Here is a 14,592-nt window from a genome sequence, read left to right on the forward strand (position 1 = left end):
GCGAGACGAGCGAGAAAACGCGAGACGAGCGAGAAAACGCGAGACGAGCGAGAAAACGCGAGACGAGTGAGAGAACGCGAGACGAGCGAGAGAACGCGAGACACGAGCGAGAGACGAAAACAGGGGCGAGAGAACGAGGGGAGAGGGGAGAGAGAGCACCGAAAAATCTTGACGCCCGAAAGGCGTCCCACCCATTTTTAACTCTATATTTTTGATTTTTTTTCAAAAAAAAACCGTACGCAAAACTAACTTTTTTCCTACCCAAGCTATCGGAAAAATTCTTTTCGTGTAACACTATACCTACAAAGTGGATACTCCATACCAAGTCTGGTTCAATTTGAACAACTATATGACCTAATCAAAAAGACCTATTTTTAAAATTAATTATTCGAATTAATAGCAAATTTCCGTACGAAAAACTAACTTTTTTCCTAGGCAAGCTATACCAAAAATTCTTTCTGTTTTAGACTCTAGGCACCCATGGTATACTCAATACCGAGTTTGGTTCACTTTGGACAACTCCTTGACCCGACGAAAAAGACCTATTTTTAAAATTATTTATTCGAATTAATAGCAAATTTCCGTACGAAAAACTAACTTTTTTCCTAGGCAAGGTATACCAAAAATTCTTTCTGTTTTAGACTCTAGGCACCCATGGTATACTCAATACCGAGTTTGGTTCACTTTGGACAACTCCTTGACCCGACGAAAAAGACCTATTTTTAAAATTATTTATTCGAATTAATAGCAAATTTCCGTACGAAAAACTAACTTTTTTCCGAGGCAAGCTATACCAAAAATTCTTTCTGTTTTAGACTCTAGGCACCCATGGTATACTCAATGCCGAGTTTGGTTCATTTTGGACAACTCCTTGACCCGACGAAAAGGACCTATTTTTAAAATTATTTATTCGAAATAATTGCACATTTCCGTATGAAAAACTAACTTTTTCCCTAGGCAAGCTATAGCAAAAATTCTTTTTGCTTTAGACTCTAGATACACATGGGATACTCTATGCCGAGTTTGGTTCAATTTCAAAAAGTTTTTGACCATACGAAAAAGACCTATTTTTAAAAATTATTTAAAATTAATTATTCGAATTAATAGCAAATTTCCGTACGAAAAACTAACTTTTTTTCTAGGCAAGCCATACCAAAAATTCTTTCTGTTTTAGACTCTAGGCACCCATGGCATACTCAATACTGAGTTTGGTTCACTTTGGACAACTCCTTGACCCGACGAAAAAGACCTATTTTTAAAAATAATTATTTGAAATAATAGCAAATTTCCGTATGCAAAACTAACTTTTTTCCTAGGCAAGCTATACCAAAAATTCTTTCTGTTTTAGAATCTAGGCACCCATTGTATACTCAATACCGAGTTTGGTTCACTTTGGACAACTCCTTGACCCGACGAAAAAGACCTATTTTTAAAATTAATTATTTGAAATAATAGCAAATTTCCGTATGGAAAACTAACTTTTTTCCTAGGCAAGCTATAGCAAAAATTCTTTCTGTTTTAGACTCTAGGCACCCATGGTATACTCAATACCGAGTTTGGTTCACTTTGGACAACTCCTTGACCCGACGAAAAAGACCTATTTTTAAAATTATTTATTCGAATTAATAGCAAATTTCCGTACGAAAAACTAACTTTTTTCCTAGGCAAGGTATACCAAAAATTCTTTCTGTTTTAGACTCTAGGCACCCATGGTATACTCAATACCGAGTTTGGTTCACTTTGGACAACTCCTTGACCCGACGAAAAGGACCTATTTTTAAAATTATTTATTCGAAATAATTGCACATTTCCGTATGAAAAACTAACTTTTTTCCTAGGCAAGCTATAGCTAAAATTCTTTTTGCTTTAGACTCTAGATACACATGGGATACTCTATGCCGAGTTTGGTTCAATTTCAAAAAGTTTTTGACCATACGAAAAAGACCTATTTTTAAAAATTATTTAAAATTAATTATTCGAATTAATAGCAAATTTCCGTACGAAAAACTAACTTTTTTTCTAGGCAAGCCATACCAAAAATTCTTTCTGTTTTAGACTCTAGGCACCCATGGCATACTCAATACTGAGTTTGGTTCACTTTGGACAACTCCTTGACCCGACGAAAAAGACCTATTTTTAAAAATAATTATTTGAAATAATAGCAAATTTCCGTATGCAAAACTAACTTTTTTCCTAGGCAAGCTATACCAAAAATTCTTTCTGTTTTAGAATCTAGGCACCCATTGTATACTCAATACCGAGTTTGGTTCACTTTGGACAACTCCTTGACCCGACGAAAAAGACCTATTTTTAAAATTAATTATTTGAAATAATAGCAAATTTCCGTATGGAAAACTAACTTTTTTCCTAGGCAAGCTATAGCAAAAATTCGTTCTGTTTTACACTCTAGGCACCCATGGTATACTCCATACCCAGTTTGGTGCGATTTGGACAACTCCTTGACCCGACAAAAAAGACCTATTTTTAAAATTACTTATTTGAAATAATAGCAAATTTCCGTATGAAAAACTAACTTTTTTCCTAGGCAAGCTATAGCAAAAATTCTTTCTGTTTTACACTCTAGGCACCCATGGTATACTCCATACCCAGTTTGGTGCGATTTGGACAACTCCTTGACCCGACAAAAAGACCTATTTTTAAAATTATTTATTTGAAATAATAGCAAATTTCCGTATGAAAAACTAACTTTTTCCCTAGGCAAGCTATAGCAAAAATTCTTTTTGTTTTAGACTCTACATACACTGGGGATACTCCATGCCGAGTTTGGTTCGATTTGAACAACTCCTTGATCCAACGAAATAGACCAATTTTTAAAATTCAATAATTGCAATTTATTTGAATAGCAAATTTCCGTATGAAAAGCTAACTTTTTTCCTAGGCAAGCTATACCAAAAATTCTTTCTGTTTTAGACTCTAGGCAACCATGGTATACTCCATACCCAGTTTGGTTCACTTTGGACAACTCCTTGACCCGACGAAAAAGACCTATTTTTAAAATTATTTATTTGAAATAATAGCAAATTTCCGTATGAAAAACTTAATTTTTTCCTAGGCAAGCTATAGCAAAAATTCTTTTTGTTTAAGACTCTACATACACTGGGGATACTCCATGCCGAGTTTGGTTCGATTTGAACAACTCCTTGATCCAACGAAATAGACCAATTTTTAAAATTCAATAATTGCAATTATTTGAAATAATAGCAAATTTCCGTATGAAAAGCTAACTTTTTTCCTAGGCAAGCTATCCCAAAAATTCTTTCTGTTTTAGACTCTAGGCACCCATGGTATACTCAATACCGAGTTTGGTTCACTTTGGACAACTCCTTGACCCGACGAAAAAGACCTATTTTTAAATTTATTTATTTGAAATAATAGCAAATTTCCGTATGAAAAACTTAATTTTTTCCTAGGCAAGCTATAGCAAAAATTCTTTTTGTTTAAGACTCTACATACACTGGGGATACTCCATGCCGAGTTTGGTTCGATTTGAACAACTCCTTGATCCAACGAAATAGACCAATTTTTAAAATTCAATAATTGCAATTTATTTGAAATAATAGCAAATTTCCGTATGAAAAGCTAACTTTTTTCGTAGGCAAGCTATCCCAAAAATTCTTTCTGTTTTAGACTCTAGGCACCCATGGTATACTCAATACCGAGTTTTTTTCACTTTGGACAACTCCTTTACCCGACGAAAAAGACCTATTTTTAAAATTATTTATTTGAAATAATAGCAAATTTCCGTATGAAAAACTTAATTTTTTCCTAGGCAAGCTATAGCAAAAATTCTTTTTGTTTAAGACTCTACATATACTGGGGATACTCCATGCCGAGTTTGGTTCGATTTGAACAACTCCTTGATCCAACGAAATAGACCAATTTTTAAAATTCAATAATTGCAAATATTTGAAATAATAGCAAATTTCCGTATGAAAAGCTAACTTTTTTCCTAGGCAAGCTATCCCAAAAATTCTTTCTGTTTTAGACTCTAGGCACCCATGGTATACTCAATACCGAGTTTGGTTCACTTTGGACAACTCCTTGACCATACGAAAAAGACCTATTTTTAAAATTACTTATTCGAAATAATTGCACATTTCCGTATGAAAAACTAACTTTTTCCTAGCCAAGCTATACCAAAAATTTCTTCTGTTTTAGACTCTACATACACTGTGGATACTCCATGCCGAGTTTGGCTTGATTTGAACAACTCCTTGATTCGACGAAATAGACCAATTTTTAAAATTCAATACTTGCAATTTATTTGAAATAATAGCAAATTTCCGTATGAAAAGCTAACTTTTTTCCTAGGCAAGCTATCCCAAAAATTCTTTCTGTTTTAGACTCTAGGCACCCATGGTAGACTCCATACCCAGTTTGGTTCGCTTTGGACAACTCCTTGACCCGACGAAAAAGACCAATTTTTAAAATTCAATAATTGCAATTTATTTGAAATAATAGCAAATTTCCGTATGAAAAGCTAACTTTTTTCCTAGGCAAGCTATCCCAAAAATTCTTTCTGTTTTAGACTCTAGGCACCCATGGTATACTCAATACCGAGTTTGGTTCACTTTGGACAATTCCTTGACCATACGACAAAGACCTATTTTTAAAATTACTTATTCGAAATAATTGCACATTTCCGTATGAAAAACTAACTTTTTTCCTAGGCAAGCTATACCAAAAATTCTTTCTGTTCTAAACTCTAAGCACCCATGGTACACTCAATACCGAGTTTCGTTCGATTTGAACAACTCCTTGACCTGATAAAAAATACTATATTTGAAAATTAAATATTGGAAATAATCGCAAATTTCCGTATGAAAAGCTAACTTTTTTCCTAGGCAAGCTATCCCAAAAATTCTTTCTCTTTTAGACTCTAGGCACCCATGGTATACTCAATACCGAGTTTGGTTCACTTTGGACAACTCCTTGACCCGACGAAAAAGACCTATTTTTAAAATTATTTATTCGAAATAATTGCACATTTCCGTATGAAAAACTAACTTTTTTCCTAGGCAAGCTATAGCTAAAATTCTTTTTGCTTTAGACTCTAGGCACCCATGGTATACTCAATGCTGAGTTTGGTTCACTTTGGACAACTCCTTGACCCGACGAAAAAGACCTATTTTTAAAATTATTTATTCGAAATAATTGCAACTTTCCGTATGAAAAACTAACTTCTTTCCTAGGCAAGCTATAGCAAAAATTCTTTTCGTTTTAGACTCTACATACACTGGGGATTTTTCATGCCGAGTTTGGTTCGATTTGAACAACTCCTTGATCCAACGAAATAGACCAATTTTTAAAATTCAATAAATGCAATTTATTTGAAATAATAGCAAATTTCCGTATGAAAAGCTAACTTTTTTCCTAGGCAAGCTATCCCAAAAATTCTTTCTGTTATAGACTCTAGGCACCCATGGTATACTCAATACCGAGTTTGGTTCACTTTGGACAACTCCTTGACCATACGAGAAAGACCATTTTTAAAATTATTTATTCGAAATAATTGCACATTTGCCTATGAAAAACTAACTTTTTTCCTAGGCAAGCAATAGCTAAAATTCTTTTTGCTTTAGACTCTAGGCACCCATGGTATACTCAATGCCGAGTTTGGTTCACTTTGGACAACTCCTTGACCCGATGAAAAAGACCTATTTTTAAAATTATTTGTTCGAAATAATTGCAACTTTCCGTATGAAAAACTAACTTCTTTCCTAGGCAAGCTATAGCAAAAACTCTTTTTGTTTTAGACTCTACATACACTGGGGATACTCCATGCCGAGTTTGGTTTGATTTGAGCAACTCCTTGACCCAACGAAATAGACCAATTTTTAAAATTCAATAATTGCAATTTATTTTAAATAAAAGCAAATTTCCGTATGAAAAGCTAACTTTTTTCCTAGGCAAGCTATCCCAAAAATTCTTTCTGTTTTAGACTCTAGGCAACCATGGTATACTCAATACCGAGTTTGGTTCACTTTGGACAACTCCTTGACCATACGAAAAAGACCTATTTTTAAAATTACTTATTCGAAATAATTGCACATTTCCGTATGAAAAACTAACTTTTTTCCTAGGCAAGCTATCTCAAAAATTCTTTCTGTTTTAGACTCTAGGCAACCATGGTATACTCAATACCGAGTTTGGTTCACTTTGGACAACTCCTTGACCATACGAAAAAGACCTAGTTTTAAAATTACTTATTCGAAATAATTGCACAGTTCCGTATGAAAAACTAACTTTTTTCCTAGGCAAGCTATAGCTAAAATTCTTTTTGCTTTAAACTCTAGGCTCCCATGGTATACTCAATGCCGAGTTTGGTTCACTTTGGACAACTCCTTGACCCGACAAAAAAGACCTATTTTTAAAATTATTTATTCGAAATAATTGCAACTTTCCGTATGAAAAACTAACTTCTTTCCTAGGCAAGCTATAGCAAAAATTCTTTTTGTTTTAGACTCTACATACACTGGGGATACTCCATGCCGAGTTTGGTTCGATTTGAACAACTCCTTGATCCAACGAAATAGACCAATTTTTAAAATTCAATAATTGCAATTTATTTTAAATAATAGCAAATTTCCGTATGAAAAGCTAACTCTTTTCCTAGGCAAGCTATCCCAAAAATTCTTTCTGTTTTAGACTCTAGGCAACCATGGTATACTCAATACCGAGTTTGGTTCACTTTGGACAACTCCTTGACCATACAAAAAAGACCTATTTTTAAAATTACTTATTCGAAATAATTGCACATTTCCGTATGAAAAACTAACTTTTTTCCTAGGCAAACTATAGCAAAAATTCCTTTTGTTTTAGACTCTAGCTACAATGGGGATACTATATACCGAGGTTGATCCACTTTGAAGAAGTTTTTGGCCATACGAAAATGATCTATTTTTAAAATTACTTATTTGAAATAATTGCACATTTCCGTATGAAAAACTAACTTTTTTCCTAGGCAAGCTATCCCAAAAATTCTTTCTGTTTTAGACTATAGGCAACCATGGTATACTCAATACCGAGTTTGGTTCACTTTGGACAACTCCTTGACCATACGAAAAAGACCTATTTTTAAAATTACTTATTCGAAATAATTGCACATTTCCGTATGAAAAACTAACTTTTTTCCTAGGCAAGCTATCCCAAAAATTCTTTCTGTTTTAGACTCTAGGCAACCATGGTATACTCAATACCGAGTTTGGTTCACTTTGGACAACTCCTTGACCATACGAAAAAGACCTATTTTTAAAATTACTTATTCGAAATAATTGCACAGTTCCGTATGAAAAACTAACTTTTTTCCTAGGCAAGCTATAGCTAAAATTCTTCTTGCTTTAAACTCTAGGCACCCATGGTATACTCAATGCCGAGTTTGGTTCACTTTGGACAACTCCTTGACCCGACGAAAAAGACCTATTTTTAAAATTATTTATTCGAAATAATTGCAACTTTCCGTATGAAAAACTAACTTCTTTGCTAGGCAAGCTATAGCAAAAACTCTTTTTGTTTTAGACTCTACATACACTGGGGATACTCCATGCCGAGTTTGGTTCGATTTGAACAACTCCTTGATCCAACGAAATAGACCAATTTTTAAAATTCAATAATTGCAATTTATTTGAAATAATAGCAAATTTCCGTATGAAAAGCTAACTTTTTTCCTAGGCAAGCAATCCCAAAAATTCTTTCTGTTTTAGACTCTAGGCAACCATGGTATACTCAATACCGAGTTTGGTTCGCTTTGGACAACTCCTTGACCATACGAAAAAGACCTATTTTTAAAATTACTTATTCGAAATAATTGCACAGTTCCGTATGAAAAACTAACTTTTTTCCTAGGCAAGCTATAGCTAAAATTCTTCTTGCTTTAAACTCTAGGCACCCATGGTATACTCAATGCCGAGTTTGGTTCACTTTGGACAACTCCTTGACCCGACGAAAAAGACCTATTTTTAAAATTATTTATTCGAAATAATTGCAACTTTCCGTATGAAAAACTAACTTCTTTCCTAGGCAAGCTATAGCAAAAACTCTTTTTGTTTTAGACTCTACATACACTGCGGATACTCCATGCCGAGTTTGGTTCGATTTGAACAACTCCTTGATCCAACGAAATAGACCAATTTTTAAAATTCAATAATTGCAATTTATTTGAAATAATAGCAAATTTCCGTATGAAAAGCTAACTTTTTTCCTAGGCAAGCAATCCCAAAAATTCTTTCTGTTTTAGACTCTAGGCAACCATGGTATACTCAATACCGAGTTTGGTTCACTTTGGACAACTCCTTGACCATACGAAAAAGACCTATTTTTAAAATTACTTATTCGAAATAATTGCACAGTTCCGTATGAAAAACTAAATTTTTTCCTAGGCAAGCTATAGCTAAAATTCTTTTTGCTTTAAACTCTAGGCTCCCATGGTATACTCAATGCCGAGTTTGGTTCACTTTGGACAACTCCTTGACCCGACAAAAAAGACCTATTTTTAAAATTATTTATTCGAAATAATTGCAACTTTCCGTAAGAAAAACTAACTTCTTTCCTAGGCAAGCTATAGCAAAAATTCTTTTCGTTTTAGACTCTACATACACTGGGGATACTCCATGCCGAGTTTGGTTCGATTTGAACAACTCCTTGATCCAACGAAATAGACCGATTTTTAAAACTCAATAATTGCAATTTATTTTAAATAATAGCAAATTTCCGTATGAAAATCTAACTCTTTTCCTAGGCAAGCTATCACAAAAATTCTTTCTGTTTTAGACTCTAGGCAACCATGGTATACTCAATACCGAGTTTGGTTCACTTTGGACAACTCCTTGACCATACGAAAAAGACCTATTTTTAAAATTACTTATTCGAAATAATTGCAAATTTCCGTATGAAAAACTAACTTTTTTCCTAGGCAAACTATAGCAAAAATTCCTTTTGTTTTAGACTCTAGCTACAATGGGGATACTATATACCGAGGTTGATCTACTTTGAAGAAGTTTTTGGCCATACGAAAATGATCTATTTTTAAAATTACTTATTTGAAATAATTGCACATTTCCTTATGAAAAACTAACTTTTTTCCTAGGCAAGCTATCCCAAAAATTCTTTCTGTTTTAGACTCTAGGCAACCATGGTATACTCAATACCGAGTTTGGTTCACTTTGGACAACTCCTTGACCATACGAAAAAGACCTATTTTTAAAATTACTTATTCGAAATAATTGCACATTTCCGTATGAAAAACTAACTTTTTTCCTAGGCAAGCTATCCCAAAAATTCTTTCTGTTTTAGACTCTAGGCAACCATGGTATACTCAATACCGAGTTTGGTTCACTTTGGACAACTCCTTGACCATACGAAAAAGACCTATTTTTAAAATTACTTATTCGAAATAATTGCACAGTTCCGTATGAAAAACTAACTTTTTTCCTAGGCAAGCTATAGCTAAAATTCTTCTTGCTTTAAACTCTAGGCACCCATGGTATACTCAATGCCGAGTTTGGTTCACTTTGGACAACTCCTTGACCCAACGAAAAAGACCTATTTTTAAAATTATTTATTCGAAATAATTGCAACTTTCCGTATGAAAAACTAACTTCTTTCCTAGGCAAGCTATAGCAAAAATTCTTTTTGTTTTAGACTCTACATACACTGGGGATACTTCATGCCGAGTTTGGTTCGATTTGAACAACTCCTTGATCCAACGAAATAGACCAATTTTTAAAATTCAATAATTGCAATTTATTTTAAATAATAGCAAATTTCCGTATGAAAAGCTAACTTTTTTCCTAGGCAAGCTATCCCAAAAATTCTTTCTGTTTTAGACTCTAGGCAACCATGGTATACTCAATATCGAGTTTGGTTCACTTTGGACAACTCCTTGACCATACGAAAAAGACCTATTTTTAAAATTACTTATTCGAAATAATTGCACATTTCCGTATGAAAAACTAACTTTTTTCCTAGGCAAACTATAGCAAAAATTCCTTTTGTTTTAGACTCTAGCTACAATGGGGATACTATATACCGAGGTTGATCCACTTTGAAGAAGTTTTTGGCTATACGAAAATGATCTATTTTTAAAATTACTTATTTGAAATAATCTCAAATTTCCGTACGAAAACCTAACTTTTTTCTAGACAAGCTATATCAAAAATCCCTTATGTTTTAAACTGTAGGTACTCATGGAACACTACATACCGAGTTTGGTTCACTTTGGACAAATCTATGACCGAATCAAAAACAGCTTATGTTTAAAATTCGTTTTTCGATTAAATCGGAAATTTAGTTATGAAAACCAATTCCTTTCGTTTCACATTCCCCAATAAACACTTCACATGGAATGGACAATTATAAAAAAATTTCTAAGAAGAACGCAAAAATTGCATAAAACATAGTTTCAACTATTTTTAGCAGGTACGCTGAACTACAAAATTGGTTCTGTTAGACTTTAATTACAATTTGCATTTGCTAAATCGAATCAAAAATTGTTTAATTATGCTCATAATGACACAGCATGGCAATCAGATATGACACTTCTTTGAACTGAAAATAGAAGAGTTTATGTTTGATGGCACTTAAACAAATTTACATTTTCTCTTCTGTATCCTGGACAATAAATCCGAATGGGACAACATTTCGGGCCTGAGATTTTATCAATGTCAGCTTTCTTACAATTTTGAATTTTCGGAGCACACAATTGTTAGCAATTCCACGAAAAAAGAACAGTATTTCTCCGGCAATCATTTCACCATCAACAAAGGCAGCAACATATTTATCAGCAGTACATCACCGTCCATATGCAGCCGATTATAGGAAGCAAAAATCAAGATTCCGACAGAACAACTTTAAATTCGGATGCTCATGGCAAAATTTTCTTGTTTCTGAACTTTCCACGAAACCATAACTTTCATCCAATTCTCTTTTCTCGTAAAAATTTGTCAGCATTTCTGTGAGATAGTCGTCCTTAATGCTCATCTTTGCTATCATTTTTGCCCTTACAAATCGCCAAACCATTAATTGACACTGATTGACGGTTCCAGTTAGTGGTGCAATAAGCAATCTATTAGCAGACTCAAACATAGCAGCAGATGTCGTAAACAGTGGTCCAATATTTTTCGCTTGCCAACCTAGATGTCTCAAAAGATGGAAATTTATTGACTCCATTTTATTAGTTTTGTCCGCCATGCTCAGACAGAACTCATTTAGAAGCTGATCACATAAATTTGCGTTGTTGGACGACTCAAAAATTTCTCGAATCGAAAAAAACTAGCTTCTTTAGGTCAGACTCGTCACTTTTTCTCTCTTCGCCATACAAAAATGGAGAAAAAATTATGGGCGACAAGTACAGTAGTATGATTTTCACTTCCTTTGCTTTGAAGTTGGACAACGAATCAAGTTTCCGGAGTGAGTTTTTGAACTCTTTTGGTAAATCAAGGGACTCAATAAAAAAATTGATTTCAGTTTTATGCTCAGGCCTCATCCTCTCATAATGATGCAATAGAATATCTTTTGCAACACCAAGGAACAACTGATGCATCGGGTCAACTGGAGATGAGAGTGGTTGATTTGAAATCAGATCGAAAGCTTTGCTTCTCCCTTTAACACCGAGAGTTTTAATTTCACAATCCGCCTTTCGACCCAGTTCAACTCTTAATTCATCCACACTTCCCCTTTCCAGCTCTTGGATATTTTGCATATGGGCATCAAACGAACGCATCTGGAAGCTTTCATCGTGAGGATATCGATTGGAACCCGCTACATGAATTCCTCTTTGATTGCAAAGCGTACATCCATAGAAACCATTGCACTGCTTCATTTTCAGAACCTTAGATTTTGCTATCAGGTCAGTAACTAGCAAAATAGGTTCAAATGTAACAAGCAAATCGTCTCCATTGAAAATGATTTTCTCTGTAACTGACAATTCTTGTTTTATATGTTCAAAGACGATATCAAAATCAGGGTAGCCCGAGCCAACAAACAATGCTCCCAGAACAAGGTTTTTGAAGAGGTGGCGAACCTTAGGAGCTAGATCTGCAACTGCCAAGAAAAGAGGCCAAGCTGAAGTTATGGGTGTCTTGCATACATTAGCACCATCGGTGTTGACAATTAATCTGACATTTATTCGCCGTTGTTCAGTTATGGAAAAAGTTGGCATCAAAATATCGCGTGAAGAATCTTTCTCTTCGGCGTACTTTAGCATCTCAGGGAGTGCATTTTTAATAATGTCAATCAACAAAGGACGAAAATTTAACAGAATTAGCTCGCCGTTGTTAAGGGATTGTTTACTGGATTGGTAAAGTGTACAAAATTCTTCAAACTGTTTCCTGACGGCCCACGGCGAAACAGTTTGACCACCGAACAGCAACTGATCACGCTTTAAAAGATCGTTCAATAGCGAATCAGAGCCATTATGAACCGACACAAAAGCTAAAAGGGAAGCTTTAAGATTTTCTTTTGAGGCAACCGGTACTTCAGTTAATAGCACAGTTTGATCATTATCATCCTTTTCTTCATTTTCTGAATCGCTCTCGGTGGCTGAAAAATTTCCAAACAAATCAAATCCAACACGAGTTTCAAGTTGGTCGGAAGGATAACTGATCTCGGTGCTACTAAAACCATCGGAAAAATCAGAGCAATTATCATCCTTTTCAATTTGTTCTGCATCACTGATTGAATTATCTGGAAAATCGCTATTTGTGAAGGGAATAGAGCTAACTTCTGAAGCTAAACTGACGTTCGAATCCTCGCTGTAGAATTTATTGAGGTCAGTGAGTAAGGAACCACGTACGTTACTAGCTGTTATTTTTATCCGTGGTTTTACATTTCTTTTTCGTTTCGGTGGTTTAACAGGTTCATCACTCTTCTCTTGCGATTCTTCTTCTGAGCCATATTTTGATCTATGTTCACATAGACAGAACTTATTCTTCTCTCCAAAAAAATCTACATTGTAAAAAGTTGTGAGCTCCTCACCATTCTTGATTTCTCTTAAAGCTCTTAGTCGTACGCATTCTCTCCCCTTGTATCCTCCGCACATGTAGTAGTCGCAATTTGGTACACACGAATGATTTGCCCATCTTGCGACTCCTACCAACAACTTGTCGCCTTCCATTAAAGACCAGTCATCTATCTCACGATCTTTCGGCTTTTTTGCCAACAAGCCAACAGCAACTTCAATTTCGCCACATTTAATTGTTTTCCCGCTGCGATTGATCAAACAATAACCGCCAAAATTGTCAGGTACAATCCTAAACCTCGCATTAAATGAACATTTATAAACTTCCTCCAAATCTTGATGCAACTTTTTGAAGTGGTTGTCTGAGTTCACCAAAGCCAGATAGCTGTCTTTCGAAATCAGTTCTGTGAGCAGGTGTACTTCGTGATCAGATTTTTCAACATAATGACCTGCCACGAAGCCTTCAACTTGAGCGAGCTTCTCGCACAGATCCATTTTATCTTAAAATAATTAACTGATCAAAAATTGAATTTGCGTTTCCACCCATTCAAATCATAAGAACTATGATGGCAAACAAGAATTAAAAAGAACTATGAACACGCGTAACCTTTCATTTTCGAAATAGCAAGACAAATAATCATTAACAAAAATCGAGACACTAATTTTAGGACTAAAACTGATTACTGCAAGAAATGCTGAGTAACCAAACCACAGATTAACTCAATCAGAACACAACCAATTTATCAGCAAAAACAGCAGCAGCAAAAATCACATTCTACTCAGATAAGAATGCCGTAAGTATTGAAACATAAGCCTCGAAAAAAACAAACTCACTATAAATTACTACAATTAGACTGTTTTATCAGTTAGGTAAATACGAGAACTAAAACACTAAAACTGATTACTGCAAGAAATGCTGAGTAAACAAACCACAAATTAACTCAATCAAAACAGAACCAATTTATCAGCAAAAACAGCAGCAGCAAAAATCACATGCTAATCAGATAAGAATGCCCTAAGTATTGAAACATAAGCCTTAAACAAAACAAACTCACTATTAATCACTACAATTAGACTGTTTTATCAGTTTCGTAAACACGAGCACAATAGAGGCACAGAAACAGTTACTCAAGTTGATTAGAAGTAGTAGTAGGCGGGGTAGAATTTGTTGCTTCGACACTATGCTCCAGGTTTTCTGGATTTTTCAGGTAACTTCGCCTTTCTCTCCCAGCCTGATTTGCGGAGTCCTTTGCCTTCTTCAATGCCAAGCGGGGTGTAATGGGGTACTTCTGCTTTACAACATCTAAACAAGGATGGATATAAAAACAATAAAAAACTAAACCTCACATCTCTCAGTTCAGCGTTTTGTTTTTTTGAGTTGAATGTTCTGTTTATATTGGACTTAACTATCAAAATAATTTTTAGTAGTTCATGAAAACAATTACCCTCGAACAACAGAGTTTTTTCCTTGGATGCCTCAGACCGGGTGTACGAGCCTTCACTGTTCATCATCTCGTCAACCAAACCATCGATCCCAAACAGAGTTCTTCGCAAAGTACGCCCAAGTTGAGATGGATAAGAACTCGCTTGGTGGGTTTTCATCAAATCCTCGCCCT

This window comes from Convolutriloba macropyga, chromosome 13 (assembly GCF_964194025.1).
Source record: "Convolutriloba macropyga chromosome 13, txConMacr16.3, whole genome shotgun sequence".
In the NCBI taxonomy this organism is placed as follows: Eukaryota; Metazoa; Xenacoelomorpha; order Acoela; family Convolutidae; genus Convolutriloba; species Convolutriloba macropyga.